Raw genomic sequence first — 16,821 nt, 5'->3', positions numbered from 1 at the left:
GTGATGGTAATCAGACAGTGGGAGCATCAAAGGCATTTAAATGAGATGAGACATGCCTCAAAGCAAATGATGGCAATTCACAGTAACAATAATTATCTTGGGAATAACAATGTTGGTTTATGTATTGCATACGTGTGTTGCACATGATTAAGGAATAGGTGAGTGGCCCTGATAATTGCCATCACATTATGGAATAAATACGAATTTAGGATAGTTTCGTTTGGTGAATAATGTAAATGTTTAGTTGTACAAGGAAAATTATTTGAACGTTTTCAATACAATTTATTTGAGATTGGTGTCAATTGGAATTGGTGGACATCCTGAAATATGAGTTAAAGTGTAAAATGTATAACGTGTAGAATCTGAGAATTTGTCAAGCCGTTGTCTCGTTATGGTTATGTGTTGTGGCCCAATGTAGAGCAAATAATTGTCATCATTCAACCAAACCACATGTGTTGGAGGTTGGTTGCAGTGCAGGGTATATGATATTGTGTAAGATTAAAGATTGGACTATTGCGTTCAATCACCTGATTGCCAGAAGTTAGTTGGCAATCAGCAGAGAAATTGGTGATATACTGGAATTTAGGTAAGTGATTCCGATATATGTATAAGCAAAAGTTGAATAGTGAAGTTATTTTTTTTAAAAAAGGTATAAAGGTTACATGTATATACAAGGAATATTATACACAGGAGAGAACATTTTGTATTTTGGCCAGAGTATTGGAGTAATGTAAAAAAAAGTTATGTGCACGGAAATGTTATGGTATCTGTTGTTAAACTTTTTTTTTTTTAGTTAAGATTTTGCTTAGGTTAGAATTGCAGTGCTACCAGGAGCACAATATATGTTTAAATGTTGTTTCATCGTGAGTGAGTCTGGTAGTGCTGTGGATTGGTTGTGGTTTGGTTGATGCATGCATGAGTATACTGGTTTAAGGATGTATGTGGCGCAGGTGAGATGAATGTGCTCACCTGTTGTTGAGAAATGCACCTGTATGTATGTGTGTGCTTCGTTCCACCGTCCCTGTAAACGTATGTCTGCACTGAGTGAATGAGGCAGCTGTGCATGTGTCTGATGCTGGATTGGTTGGATGTTAGTTTTATTTTTTTATTAGGTTTTGAATCTGTGGGATGTCTGTACGGAGTTAAGTGGGAGAGATTTGTGTTTGAATTAGACGTGTGGGTGTAAAGAGGAAGAAGTGTGGTCAAAGTTACCCCTTCTGCAAATGTTGTTTTTGGTTGTGAGATGGTTGGACTTGTATGGACTATAGTTCCGTTGGGTGTCACGGCTGTGGTGATACCGGGTCCATGGCGGGGCAAATGCGTGGTCCCCCCCTGTTTGTTCAACACTTGGATGTATGATTGATTTCACTTGGTTGTGTATGGTTGGTGCCAGCGTGTGGCAGGCTCTGTGTCTGTATGTGGCAGGTCCAGATGGAAGGTGTTTGTTGTGGTCAGAGGGTTTTGGTGAAAGGGAGATGTTTTGGTGAGTCTATGGTGAGTCTGGTATGAAAGGTAGATGTTGTGAAGGATGTGTAAAGGTACGAAAGGGAGATGTTGTAATGTAGTCTTGTCATGTTATGTCATTGGCTTGGAGTTCTTGCTGTTAGAATGTTGATGCATGAATGCAGCTCAGGAGAAGGTTGTGTTGATCTGTGAGTCAATGTGCTGAGAGTGTCAGTTCGGGGCCTGAGCTGGAGTGTGAAGGATGGCTGGAGGTTCTGCTCTGTAACTATGGGGGTCATTACGACCCTGGCGCTAAGTGGTTAACGGCGCCGTAAAAGGCTGCGGCGCCGTTAACCACTTAGCACCTAATTACGAGGTCCCTTTGCAGGACCCGACCTTAACGGCTGGTCTAGACCAGCCGTTTAAGAAGGGCCCCGCAAAGGGACTCTCGAGGTAAGTATGGTACCGTACTTACCGCCTTCCCCATTCCCATTATGCTCTAGGGGGCAGAAATGGGAATGGGGAAGGGCCATGGTGGCATGGGGAATTACCGCCCTGCCAACCTTGGAATGGGGTGGTAATTCCCCATTCCGCCATGGCGGACTCCGGCATCGACCATGGTGTTCCGCCCCAGTCCTAATGAGGCCCATTTGTTTCCTGTCTACTGTGTCACTGTATATACTTACAAGAGAAACTGGATTGATGTACATTTGTACCTATGTAAATAAAGCTACCTGGAACAACCCAATGACTCCACAGCAGGTCTGTGCCTCGAGTCCCAGCTTTATTACCATCAAATATACTTTATAACAGGCAACAAAACATCACATGGGACAGTGGAGGGGGAGGGTGGAAAACAAACACCACAGGGGACATCGGAGGGTGTAGGGGGGCAACCAAACATCACAATGGACAGTGGAAGGGTTCGGGGGGCAACAAAACATCACAGGGACAGCTGAGGGGGTCGGGGGCAAATACACATCACGGGGGACAGCAGAGGTGGTTAGGGGGCAAACCAGCATCACGTGGAGAGCAGAGGCGGCGGGGGCAACGAAACATCACAGGGGACAGCGGGGGGGGGGTGGGGAGCAACCAAACATCACGGGGACAGTGGAGGGGGTGTGGTTGGCAAGCATCAAAGGGGACAGCAGAATGGGTGGAGGGCAACCAAACATCATGGCGGACAGTGGGGGGACAAACAGACATCATGGGGGACAGCGGAGGGTGTGGGGGCAACCAAACATCACAGGGGACAGAGAATGGGTGAGGGGGCAAACACACATCAAGGGTACAGTGGAGGGGGTGGGGGAGCAAACAAATATCACGGGGGACAGTGGAGGGTGTGGGTGCAACCAAACATCATGGGTGACAGCCTGGGTACAATGAGGCACACATTGCACATTTGCCAACTGGTGGAAAACCCAAGTAGTCGGTGAAGCGCAGAACGCAGCAATGTAGGCCAAAGAAGGCAAATATGCCCAGATCAGCTCCAGCAATTTTATAGGCAAATATTCAATGTCGCACACCAACATACTTAAAGTCCACAAAGCACACAGAGCTTTCCCCAGATCAGCGCAAGCAAGAGAAGGCAGATCAGTCAGGGTGAGGGCAAGAGGTGCAGGCAGAAGGGATCCATCGAGTGAAGAGAAGAGAAGTGAAGCATGGAGAGATGCGGGGCCTCGTTGGGGCCTTACATGACTCGGTCGGCTATTCATTTACTATGACCATGGCAACCAATGGGAGGGGGAGCAGGGACAGGCCAAGGCAGGTGTAACAAAGAAGCACACGAAGCATCGAACGGCCATCTTCGAGTGCCTGGGTACAATGAGGCACACATTGCACATTTGCCAACCTGTGGAAAACCCAAGTAGCAGGTGAAGCGCAGAGCGCAGCAATGCAGGCCAAGTGTAAGGCAAACATGCCCGGATCAGCTCCAGCAATTTCATGGGCAAATATTAAATGTCATGCACCTACGTACGTTAAGTCCACAAAGCACATCAAGCTTACCCCAGATCAGCGCAAGCAGGAGAAGGCAGATCAGGCAGAGTGAGGGCAGCAGAGACGTAGGCAGAAGAGATCCATCCAGTAAAGAGTAGAGAAGAGAGTTAAGTTATTCCGGTCCATGTGTGACCACAGGACATAATACGCCCTCCCTGACCCTTCTGGAGTAGTGGGTATTGAGTCACCTTTGCCTTTACTAGGGCCTCCCTTATTTGTCATCGCCCTCTCCCTTCAGTCATGCAGACTCCACAGCACGTCCGATTTACCCATGGCATACTTTGCAGAGTCCTTACTAGAGCGGGAGGTGTAGCCCCTGCTCGTTGTCTTTCTCCCAGTCATCCTCCTCTTCCGCCTCTGTCCCTTCTATCACATCCCCTGATCCTTCTGTGGGGACAAACACACCCCTGGTGCTGCCGTAGCAGACTGTCTCTATTCCGCTTTGTTCTCATTCCATATCTGTAGCGGTGCTTTCCTGTTCCATGTACACACTTACTCTCTTTATGACAGATTTATCTAGCCGTACTAGAATCTGAAAATGTGTCCATCTTCTTTTCCCTGTTCTCGTCTTCCCGATTTTTATTCCTAGCCAGTTGTACCCATGCCACTTCGTTCTCTACTAACCTTGCTGCATATTCCTGATTCTGCCGTTCTTGCCTTTCCACTACTCTCTGTAATCTATCCTCTATCCTGGAACCGAGGGCAATTTTCCCCTCTCTGACTCTCCTTCACACCTTCTCCTTACAACCCTCTCTCGCTCTTGCTCTTCTAGTCCCAAGGTTAATGCTGATTTATCCTTAAGATAGACTTTTCTTCTTTCCTCTTCCATTTGGGACCCACCAACAATCTTTACTAAAGAAGGTTTTATCCTTCTACTTTCCTCATACTCCTGTCTCTCAAAAATTGGTGCTGACGGAGGTGTTACCCCTGACCATCTCGTAACCACCGGAATAGTTACTGAAGAATATGGAGGTTCAAACTCTGTATTTGTATACCCTTCTGCAGGCGACAAAGTATAGCACCCATATGGGGGTGGTACAGAAGAAATTCCTCCACCTTCCTTCTTCGTCCCTTCTTTCATAGCCACGAGCTTCTGGGCCTTCACACCCTCCTCATATAACCTCCATAGCTCAGAGATATTCAGTCTATTGTCCAATTTCAACCCCTTATATTTGGTCCCTAAGAAAGTAGATTTTCCAATATATTCTTATCTTAGGAACCCTCACTAGGCCATGGTTTAGACATCTTGCCCTTTTTTTCCCTCAACCATTCCTTATGATATTTCAACATTTTTATTTAATGTCCAGGCAGCATTTGACATAAATGATTCAATGGAGTTTCCATGTTTCAACAAAAATCCCCCCCAAAAAAACTACATTATTAAGGAAAACCCCAACCCGTCAATACAAAAATGACTACCCAAATAATTCTGTTTCTGTTCCTTTAAAGATTTTCGCCACACACACTGTCCGCAATCACTTCTTTATCATAACTGCCTCAATAACTATGTGTAGAGGAGCAGGCGAATGCCTCTGCAGGATGTCCCGCCCCCCACCCACCTACATGCTGGAAGTCAGAAACCGTGCCATGCTTGACACCAGTGACTGTGACTATTCCATGGAGAATCTTTGAGAAAAGGTATCCATTGAGAAAACCCTATCTGATGTATCCCCGAGGAGATGACAATCTCATGGAAGAAATCCCCAAAGAAATATGAAGAATGAGAGAAAGAGAAGTTGGTGACTTCACAAGAGATGAGCATGACAAAAGTAAAGAATATAAGAACATAATGGATTCAACAGCAAAATATTAAATCCTGTATGAACTCAAACCAGTATGAGTGTTCTTCTATAATAGAACGTAATATATTTGCATGAATAAAGTGTGAATAACCAAATGTAGATGGTAGGGCGCCCTCCTTTTGTTTCAAATCTATTTAGCCGGTAACTGTCCCTTCCGTTACCAGCACTGAGAAGACTGGCTGGAGAAGAGACTGTATGAACCTTATAGAATCTGATGACGAAGTAAAGAATCGAGTAAACTTTCATATGCGAAATGAAGATTGCACAAGTGAAGAGCACTGCAGAAAATACAATCTGTTTAATAGCTGTACAGATGCAGCAATGCAAGTAGATTAAGTGATCATAGAAGCTAGATATACGTATTGAATAGACTGCAGGCGGTGCTGCCATTATATAGAAGCTGGACATCAGTGTCACAACTTTAGTAAGCTCAAGCCCATGGAGAAGAAGGCTGAAGCTGTGTCGCAAGAAAAAAGTAGCTGAAATCATGGAAGACTTGAGAAAGGCTGTCTGGCCTAGTTTCAGGATGGAGCTGCCAAGAACTGGATATCTATCATTGAAGAACAGTGAGCGTGAGATGCTGAATCATCCCTTGTTAAGGTGCAAGGAAAGAATGCCATGAGTGCCAGGTTTATTCATTTAATACAATTAAATGCTAGAAAATGGGCCGAAATGCGGTGTCCTGTCATGTGGGCTATGGATGGAAATTGAAGTTGGGCACGCAGTCCAGAACCAAGATAGCGTGTGCTCACACTCCCATACATTCCCAGGGATGAGAATACACTGCAAGGCTAAGTTCAAAGACAATCTGAATGGCAGAAGGCATGGATGATGACAGATGTTGGGCTAATTGGGTGGGGAGACATGGTCAAGTCCACATCCTGACACCAGGTTTATGAGCTTACGTGCTGCTAGTGAGCTGAATTTTCCAGAAGGGCACGAGCGTGCCAACCAATTGTAGAAGGCCATATCACGAAGGGCCTTATAGTTTGAGAGCCATTATGTACCATGTTTTGAATAAGTGTTGAAGAAGACTTGCACTAGGGGTGGGCATGAGTTGTCCACCTAACTGTAGAGACCCAATCACAACCCGTTTCCATATAGAAAGAATACTTAGATGTTCCCCTTGAGCCTATCACAACCCCCCGTAGGTTTTCACTTATTTGCCACCTCCTAAGACATCATGTATGATGAGTTTTTGCTATAAAATTGTTGTTTTTTATGAAATGCTTTGAGAGATAATACTGTGCGACGTCCGTTCATGTCCGTTGTAACTCCCTGTTTTAGACAATTGAAAACAAAACAGTAAACACACTTTGCCATCTTCCTGAGATGGTTTGATTATTTAGTGTAAGAGTTAATATACATCCCATCTAGTGTATGACACGCTACCTATTAAGGGCCATAAGCTCATATGTATTCCTCAACCATGCAAAAAAGACAATTGGGGGTCATTACGACCCTGCCGGTCTGGTAACAACGGTACTGGTAAGCTTGCCAGTACTGTTGTTACCGGACCAGCAACGAGTTCTGCTCGCCAGTGCCTTTCCGCCCACCAGGTCTGACCTGATGGGCCTACCGGCACCCGTGAGCAGACACTGCCGGTAGCACCAGCACCATTCTGAATGTTGCCGGTGCTGCCGGCCTACCGATTCACATTGAGTCCAATAGGACTCAAATGGGAATGGGAGTAAAACATTCCATCCACTGGCAATGGGGAAATACAGGGTCTGCCAGGGCTGTAATGGCCCTGTATTTCCCCATTGCCAGGGGCCAGAAAAATGTGCAAGTTCGGCGGCAGCCTACCAGTTTTACCGGCATGGCTACCGCCGCACTTGTAATGAGACCCAATGGCCCTCATTACAAGTTTGCTGGTCCAGAAACAACAGTGCCGGGAAGCTTACTGGCACTGTTGTTTCGGGATCGGCAAACTACGAGTTTGTGGGCGGGTAGCTGTCCCACCTGCCAGGTCTGCCCTGGTGGGCAGACCGGCACCCGCCCGCAGATTTTCACTGAAAGACTGGCACCGTTATTAACAGTGCCTTTGTTTCAGTGGTCCCCACTGCCATATGGGACTCTATGGGAATGGGGCACAACACAGTTACTAGCGCCTGTCTTAACGGCAGCAAGGGTCGTAATACTCCGGTGTTACCGACAAGCCAGGCGCTGGTAACTGTTTACGGTTCCGGCGGCAGCCTGCCGGATTTATCGGCATGGCTACTGCCAGACTCGTAATGAGGAACTATATCTTATTAAAACACGCTGGTCCAAATCCTTTCCATTCCTTTGATATTTCACCTCACTCGATCATAGAAGGAACACAATGTTTTCCACTACAACACCTCTGTATCTCGTCCTCATTTCACTAATATGGCCCTTTCTACTACAGAGCCATCTTCCCAGAAACTACCAAAGGAGACCCACATTACGTTAAACTAACCAAGAAACTTGAGGTGCGGGGTCCACCTGCGCAATTAGTACAAGTAAGGCCTTACCAGGATATGCCTCAGAAAGGTATCTATGGGTGGTTTTACCATAAAATGCCATCTCACTCTAAAGTGAGGGCTCCAGCCAAACAGACAAGCAACCTGAATGGTATCGAGACTATCCCCACGAGTAACACAATGGTCTGAAGGACTACACTTCTAAAATAACAAACTAGATCATAATAAAAATGTAACAACATGAAACGATTCATACACTTCCTAAACACATTCACTCTTCACCATGCTTAGTCCCTTCTAATTCTACAAACACATCTCTTGCCCTACCTAAAAAGAAAAATGTAAAACCCTGTTTTCTTTTTCTCCTACTGTACACCACTTGGTTTACATGACAAAGATGCACTTATGTGGACATTGAAACCTTGAAGCACTCCAAACTGGTGCTCCCACAATTGGTTTTGCTTCACAGCTCATATGCGGAACTTATTTTTCGTGCACATGCTGGTCCTTGCAGAGAAGGACCACAGTCGGGCTGGATGAACAGGAGGCCCCAAATATTTTCAGGGAGTGTAAGGCTCCTACCTGGCTTGCCAAATTGTAGGTGTGGACCTTTAGCTCCACCCCTTTACCCAAATTAGGTCCACCGGAGGGAGCTTAGGTGACATCTAACAGTCACACTAATCCTGGTCTCCCTGAACCACACAAAGAACATACATTATATACAGTTTGCAACAGTTAATACACTCCCCCAGATACCGTTACAAAGGCATCCCCCCAAAAATGATTGGTTGCTCTGTACAGAGAAATCTAAAACCCACACAGTTCATTGGACACACATTGTAACACAATCCCCTACAAAACTATAATGACAAGGTTTACATTTCCAACACACCCCTTCCCAAAAACCTTTCCATATTTGGTGCCAGCCTTGGCTCTTAGTTACACAATAACAAAATTCCTAATAATGACGCACACAGACCTGCCCCAAAAATACCTAAGCACATGAAGATGAGAGAAAGACAAAGAGATTCCCCTTTGACCTATTTGTGGTTGCTAATCGCATTGCCAAAATCTGTCCGGTGTCCAATTTTTATGACTTCTACGTGGCAGACCTTTCCTATTCACATGAGTTTCACCCACTCTCTGACAACACAATCGCGCCCGCAAAATGTATCACTTCTGATCTCTGCAAGTGCCCTGGGAGAGGCCACCTGTTCCAAACAACCCTGTGAGTTTCACAAATGCCTCTCCCTTACAACAATGAGCTCTCCTGTTTACCAGAGATCATACCTTCCCTTCGCCCTCCAGCACTTGAGCCAACTGCAAACTGAACGCAGCTCCCCATTGACCAACTTACAAAACCTGTTCCCTGACTGATGACAGGGCCTTTGGAAGCCTTTGCCACTATTGCGAAAACACCCTTCTAATTAATCCACAATAAGTAAACCCATGATACACCGAGCAACCACACCTCATACATTTCTCATCTTTTACCAAATTTGAATAATACTTCCCATATATTTCCTCTCATGACTCATTCAAACAGCTAAATTCCATGTGCACATATTGATCGCCTGCTTCACCTGAGTGGGGAGGAGCCCTCTATTGGACAATGTTTCATCATAATGTTTCCGCGTGCATGCAAATCTACAAATGCAGCACCTCTACACAAATAACAAAAGTAACCTAAGTGTAACACTTATCCCATTTACTGTGAATATTGTAATATTTGTAGCAATTTGTGAAAGTGAAAGAAATGACGATGATGACGTGTCCACCCCCTAGTCAGTGGTATGGCGCACCAAGATCGAACTTTTCCAATTTCCCAACAAATGTAGTGCAGTGTGTGTGTGTGTGTGTGTGTGTGTGTGTGTGTGTGTAAGCCTGTGCATGCATATGGGTTTTTCAGGTGTGTCTTGAAAGTGTGTGTGCATTTAGAGGTGTGTGTGAGTGTGTGCATGTGTGTGTTGTGTGTTGTGTGTGCTATGAGTCACTACAGCAGGAAGCAATCAGACCAAACATTTCCCTCTGCCATCCCCTTGTGAGGGGGATGACAGAGGGAAATGTCTGGTCTGATTTGTGTTTCAGATAATTGCCTGCATGCCCTTGTGACAAACAATGCATTGTGATAGTCAACAAACAAATGGAGGAGGTCTGTAGCATTTCAAATCTAAGAGCATGAAATCAAGTTGTTAACTTTTCCCAAGAAAACTGTGATATGCAAACAGATGCAAAGTTTGTGGAACAACAGACAATGTATTATAAGAAGGAGAGCAGCCAGGGCCGCCTGAAGTTGGGGAGTAGGATCCTAATGATATGATGTCTAGGCAACCACATTTATGAGGCCTGGCTATAGAGCACTGTAACTAGTCGTCAACCCATCCACTCATATTTAACCATTCACCCATCCACATACATATATGTTGATTAGTGTATGATGGAGTGAGTGTATGTATGGGAGAGGGTGATGCATTATACTTAGAGTGACAATGCATGCTTGTTGTGTTTGTGCAATGCCATCAAAGATTTTGACTTACACTTCATGAAAGTGATTTACTTTTACCATAGTGACATAGATTATGGATGCAGCTTCATTAATGATTCACTATTGACACAGATTGTGGCCACGCCTAATAAAATGTATTTAGTGGAATTATACGGGCATAGATTGAAGACATAGTTTTGTGAAAGTGATTTACATTGACCATTTTAATTTGCCCATGTAACAAGTAAAGTGCTCAGGAAATGGCAAGTGCTTAAAAAGTATATTAACAGCATGGAAGGACAAAATACTGAGGGACTGATTACAATATATAATACCAGCATTGTGCCGGGCACATTATATGGCACCGATTCCTTAAACGCAACTAATATGATATGGTTAGAGCATTTGGAGGGTAAATGACTTTGTTCAATTATTGGTGTACCCTCGTCTGTGCCGGTGCAGGCGCTGAGGCTGGAGTTTGGGCTCCCATCGCTAAGATCATTATGTTTATTACAGCAAGGCAAATGTGTTCTTTCTTTCTATCTGACTATTAACCATCCCAATAGACTGTTAGGCTTAATAGCCAAACATTATCTGAAATTCCCTACTTGTCCACTTTTTCTGAAAATGCAGACATCTATGCATAAGTATTTTTCTGAAGTGGGACTTTCCTTTGAAGACTTGGTCACCTTGCCTGCAGCGGCTAGGGACATGAAAACCAAAACCATAACATGGGATATAAACTCCAGCCTTTGCTATCTGCATCACAAGAGAAATCATGCCACATTTGCCACTCAAGGCGTTTGTTTTAATTGCCCACAGAGTTAGCTAATCAAAGCAGGTTGCTTACAACTAAAACTATTTATTATATAACTAAGATCTAACATCTTGCCTATTAACGAGTATATTGGTGGTTGGACTGGAATTTGTTATAAAGACAGGGTTTGCAGATTATGTAAAGCTGATATAGAAACATCTCAACCTGTACTTACAGCCTGTGGACCCATCTGCAAATTATACGAAAAAGGGTATGGACATTTGGTATTGAATATGGACTCTATTATCTCTGACCAATATTGGAGTTCAATATATTGTGCAGAATCGATTGTGACCACTGTGTCTGCTTTTTATGTGTCGCGCCCTGAAACACTTGTGTATAGGCGCGTTACAAATGCCATATCATATCATATCATAAAAAAAAAGCCTTGATGGTTATATTGTGGTGTTCTTTTCATTATAATGAACTGCATTTTATTTTATGTATAGGGTATACTATGGAGATTTTAAATATATGAATTCTGGATATATTTATTTATCTTTTAAAAATGTTGATGAATGTTATGTCTAATGTTCTTATTGGGTGTGTTTAAGGTTTTTGTTAACCAAATGCACAATAAAGAAAAAAAAAAAGAAATTGACCATTTTAACATAGATCATGTCCTCAGCTTCATGAATGCATTTCAGTGACCATAATGGTATGTGTTGCAGCCACAGCTGCATGAATGTGTTGTAGAGTAACAGTATTACTTAAATTATTCCCACACCTTCATACAAACTATTTGCAGTGACCAAGCTCATATGGATTATGTCCAGACAAGTTTTTTTTTAGCTGCAAACATTGAAGCCAGGTTGTCAAACTGGCAGCAAAGGGTGTACACTTTTGGGATAAACGACCAGTTTAGCACTTTGAAGGCTTTTTGTGGTTGTTTTCAGGACCACTGCTCTTACTCTCTCACTTTGGGTCTGTACTAACCCATTGCCCAAAAAGTACCCTTTGCTTTTCACAGTACTGTAGAGGAGCAGGTAGATGCACTTGCCCTAGCTCCCACCCACTCACCACCATCATACTGGAATCGTTGTAGAAGAGCAGTAAATTGAACCCCCTGTATTGTCCCCGTACCTCATTGAGTGTACGAGAGATGTTATGCACTCAGACAGCTATAAAGAATGTACCCTCGCACGGAAAGTGTGGAACAATGCTACATGGAAGGATGTTGCTTGCCAAGATGTCAGAATGCATCCATGGGTGTTATGGACGTACGTTAAAGGAAATCTCACAATGACAGAGTGATAAAGAAGATATACAAACCTATGCTGAAACGATATGAAAAAACTTAAGAAGTAATGATGTAACTGAAGCACTAAGAGAAACATGTACCAAAAGCTACATTAATCATGAATAATAAGGTGATAAGGTATCTTACTGACCAATAACCGTAGATATGCAGTAACACAAGGTAGAAGGAAACATATTTAAGCTTGCTATAGGGGAATATATAACATGGCAAAGATGTCTATAATAGGAAAATGGACACTGGCTCATGTTCAACTTAACCAAGCTACCTCAGAGACAGGCCGGGGCTGTATAATCAGGAGATGCTGAAAACAGCTCAATGTGCAGAGCCGACAATGAGTCAAGGTTGGCCCAGAATTAAGGATGCTCTTTTGAGAAGATAAGCACAGAGCACAAAGGTAGTTACATGGATAAACTCGGACTGTGGGACATTCTTTATAGATTGAATGAGAAGAAAACATCTGCAAGAGCCAAACTGTTGGTCAATTAAAAGTATATAAAGTTCATATGAGATAGAGTGAGCAAGTCTCAAGAGGGCAGGAGGAACAACAGCACTCTGCATAATTGAATTATACAGCAGTAAATACAAGGCTGAAATGTACACATTTGTGGTCTCTCCACGTGTGAATTAGAATGCGAAAACAAAGACTATTCATTAGAGCTTTAAGCTAAGATAGTGATATGCTCACACTCACTTGAATGTTCTAGGACAGTGAGCAGGCAACAAGGTCAGCTACAAATGGAAGACTGTGGCTAATGGCCTACCAATGAGAGATGATGGACTAATTGGGAAATGGGGAGTAGTCTGGCGAGATTGAAACACCTATGTTTTCTTTCATGTAGGTGCTGCTAAAGAGCCAGAAGTCAAAGGTTGGAATAGTATTCCAACCAATCAGTGGGGTTGTGGGACAACCTAACATACAATGTTGCAGAGACCAATCCACTGTTGTTTTGTCTGATATAATCAGTACTTTACATATTTATTTATTTATTTATTTATTTATTTTTGCATTTATAGCAGCACACCAAACCCTCAGGCATCAGGGCACTAGTTACAGTAAGTGTGAATTAACAATCTTCAAAGTTCAGTCCCACACATACATTACAACATACTGGTGGTTCTTAGAAGTAGTCTGGTGAAACCACGCCTCATGGTACCCCCCGCTACATTAGGTATACCGATTTACATGAGTGTCAAGTTAGGATAAAAGCATAGTCTAGCAAAGCCACATCTCATGGTACGGGGGCTACATTAGGCATAATGATACATGAGTGTCAAGTTAGGGTAAATGCATAGTCTAGCAAAGCCATGTCTCATGATACAGGGATTACATTAGGCATACAGATATATGAGTGTTACGTTAGAGTAAATGCATAGTCTAGCAAAGCCACGCCTCATGGTATGGGATGCTACATTAGGCATACAGATACATGAGGATTAAGTTAGGGTAAATGCATAGTCTAGCAAAGACACGCCTCATGGTTCGGGGGCTACATTAGGCATACAGATACATGAGTGTTAAGTTTAGGTAAATGCACATTCTAGCAAAGCCACGCCTCATGTTATGGGGGCTACATTAGGCATTCAGATATATGAGGGTTAAGTTAGGGTAAATGCATAGTCTAGCAAAGTCACGGCTCATGCTACGAGGGCTACATTAGGCATACAGATACAGAAGTGCCAGGATAGGGTAAATGTATAATCTAGAAAAGCCACACCTCATGGTATGTGGTCTACATCTAGACAGGCAGGATAGGCTAGACATACAAGGATGTTGAGCAGCCTTGGAGTGCACAGATGGAGAAACATGCCTAAATCTGAGTTTCACAGTAAGCACTGAAAACAGTGCAAATGGAGGAATGCACAGATAGAAAAACATGGCTAAATTCGAGTTTACCAGATAAAAGAAGGGTATTAGAGGGAGGGCTACAGTGAGGTCTACATGGCAGAGTAGCAAAGGTACACCTAGGCTCACCACTATAGTGAGTTATTGGAAAGGCATACAGTGTCCAGGACATGACTCACAGTACGAGTTCTTATGTGTAGTTGGCTGAATGCAGTGTGGCAGTTTCATGAGGCAGAGAAGAGAGGAGTGTAAGCTGCTGCGGGTGGGGCCCTCTGAGCCCTTCCAGGCACTGACAGGCATAAACAGGGGCCTTGGGAAAAAGGGCCTTAGAGGAAGGACTGGCTCACGCCTGCTGGCTAACTCGATTGTCTAAACAGGGAACGAAGGAGCCAATCAGAATCCGTGTTGATGTGCTGTCTCCATGGCAACGCTCCAAAGCCCTCCGGAGCCTCGGAACAAAGGCGGCTGCCATTTGTATACAATAAAAAGTATGCCGCAGACAACAAGGCCAGTGTGCACACGCTGATGGTGTGTGTATACTCCAGATGATCATGGCATATGAGCACTGCCATAGGAAGGCCGCATGGGCTCACCTACGATATCAGACTGCAGCAGTAGATGGTTGCATTTGCTCGCCATGAGGTTTGGTCCAGGGTTACACTGCAGGGTGGGGATTGGAGGCAGGGAAGCGCAGGAGGCCAGCAAGGCACAGGAACGCAGAGTAGAGTGGCGAGGCATGGACAGGGGCCTTGGATAAAGGGTCCTAGATTAAGGGCCGGCTCACGCTTGCCGGCAAACTCGATTGGCTAAACAGGGAACAAAGGAGCCAATCAGAATCCTTGTTGACGTGCCGTCTCCATGGCAACATATTAAGAGGTACTTCAAGGCATGCCCTACAAATAAGGGGTAGCCAACTATGCACTAATCTTTATGTGTTCTATAAGTAGCTATGTTCCAGGGACGTCAAACTTTTTCTTTTCTTTTTAAATTGAGGCACCTGGGCTGTGGACAGCAGCATGTGGATATTTGTTTCTGGAGTGGCTGTTTTTTTATAGATATAGCTGTTAAGATAGCTCAGTGGGCTGAGTGCTCACAGCTGCAATGTGTAATGAGTGTGTGATCTTCAGGTTGCAGGTTCGACTCCCGGAAAGGTCAACACAGCCTTTCATCATGCTGAGGTTGATAAATGAGTACCAACACAGGTGATATTGTATGTACAGTTGTTCTATGTGAAGCGCTTAAGCGCAAGTGCTATTACTAACACGTCATTATAGTTTGGCTATGGATGTCTGCTTGCATTCACAGTAATTTGGTAGTATGGGCATATACGTGCTGATATTAACGATACATATGGTGATCCATTCTTGTATGAAATGTTTATCACTTTACAGTAATATCGTAACCATATTTTTCTTAGTGTTCTTACAAACAATGCTATGTGATGCCACTTTCTGTCTTGTCAAGGGGTGAAACGTTGTGTTACATCGCTTCCCGTGATGTCAATTTAGGGTGGGGTTAAATGACATCACGTCCTGTGATGTCATCATATGTCAAGGACCGTGTGATGTCACTTTCGCTACCCCTGGCATTTTGGTGAAATGACGTCTCTGATATGTTCCCTTAACTAATCCCTTCCCTCAATAGGTTTTGTATTTTGACACGTAGAATGACATCATAAATGGTGCATATTGCGGTATAAGACCTCCATGTAATCAAGTTTAGTCCTGAGTGTGCATGCAACAGTCCGATATCTGCAAACTCTCTCTACTTTATCATATGACAATAAAGTCGTACTTTGCCATATTCCTTGAGTCTGTCCGATTATTTGGTTTGAGATCATTATTGTAATTCCATCCAGCACAACCATATGCTTCAAAGTGCTAGAGCACAGCACTTTGGGCCAAATTATATGTTTTGGGCTAGCCAGGAGTCCTGCCCTTTTCAAATCCCTAGTAATCTCATATAAGTGGCATAGATGTTCATGCCAGCTCCAACTATGGGTTATTATATAGTCTAATTGTGCTGCTGCAAAGCAAGAGTAAGGTCTTAAGACACTATCCATTAGTCTTTGAAATGTGGTGGGGACTCCATGCAGCCCAAACAGGAGAACTGTACATTGGTAAAACCAGAAGGGGTGCTAAAGGCTGTCTTTTCCCTGTCTACTGGGTTCAAGGGAACTTGCCAGTAACCTTTTGTCAAGTCCAAGGTGTTGATGAACTGGGCATCCCCAAGGCAATCTATAAACCCATCGATTCTTGGCATAGAATAATGATCAAAAACTGAGATAGAGTTTTGTTTTTGAAAATCTATACAGAATCATCATAAGCCTGTCTGGTTTTACCACTAGAACAATAGGGAAAGACCAGGGACATTCACTCCAAGTTTTAGCATCTTTTCTACCTCCTCTGCTATGATTTGTCTACTAATCTCTGGAATCTGATAGGGTTTCAAATGGATCCTTAGGAAACTGGTGGAGACCAATGGAAAGAACTGGGACCTAATCATACCAAGGGCCCTGTTCGCTGTAAAGCAAACTTCTCAGTGCTCACTATGACACTCCACCTTTCAGCATACTGTAGGGAACCTCATAATGGGCTAGACATGCTTCGGGAAACTTGGGAAGAGAAGGAAATCCTTATCCAATATCTCAGGCTGCTGCAAAACGTACGTCCCACATGAAAGTTGAGAGAAAATATACTCACATATCCAAGGTCCAGGAACAACAAAA

General features: G+C 43.7%; 1 protein-coding gene across 1 annotated transcript in view; it reads right to left on the bottom strand.

The window, feature by feature from the left end:
- LOC138531343 (carcinoembryonic antigen-related cell adhesion molecule 6-like) overlaps positions 1-16,821 on the bottom strand; it is a 692,624-nt gene that overhangs the window by 388,975 nt on the left and 286,828 nt on the right. The gene's annotated exons all lie outside the window — the stretch shown is intronic.

This window comes from Ambystoma mexicanum, chromosome 1q (genome assembly GCF_040938575.1).
Source record: "Ambystoma mexicanum isolate Mex_15411 chromosome 1q, UKY_AmexF1_1, whole genome shotgun sequence".
NCBI lineage: Eukaryota > Metazoa > Chordata > Amphibia > Caudata > Ambystomatidae > Ambystoma > Ambystoma mexicanum.
This window is presented reverse-complemented; position numbering and strand designations above follow the sequence as displayed.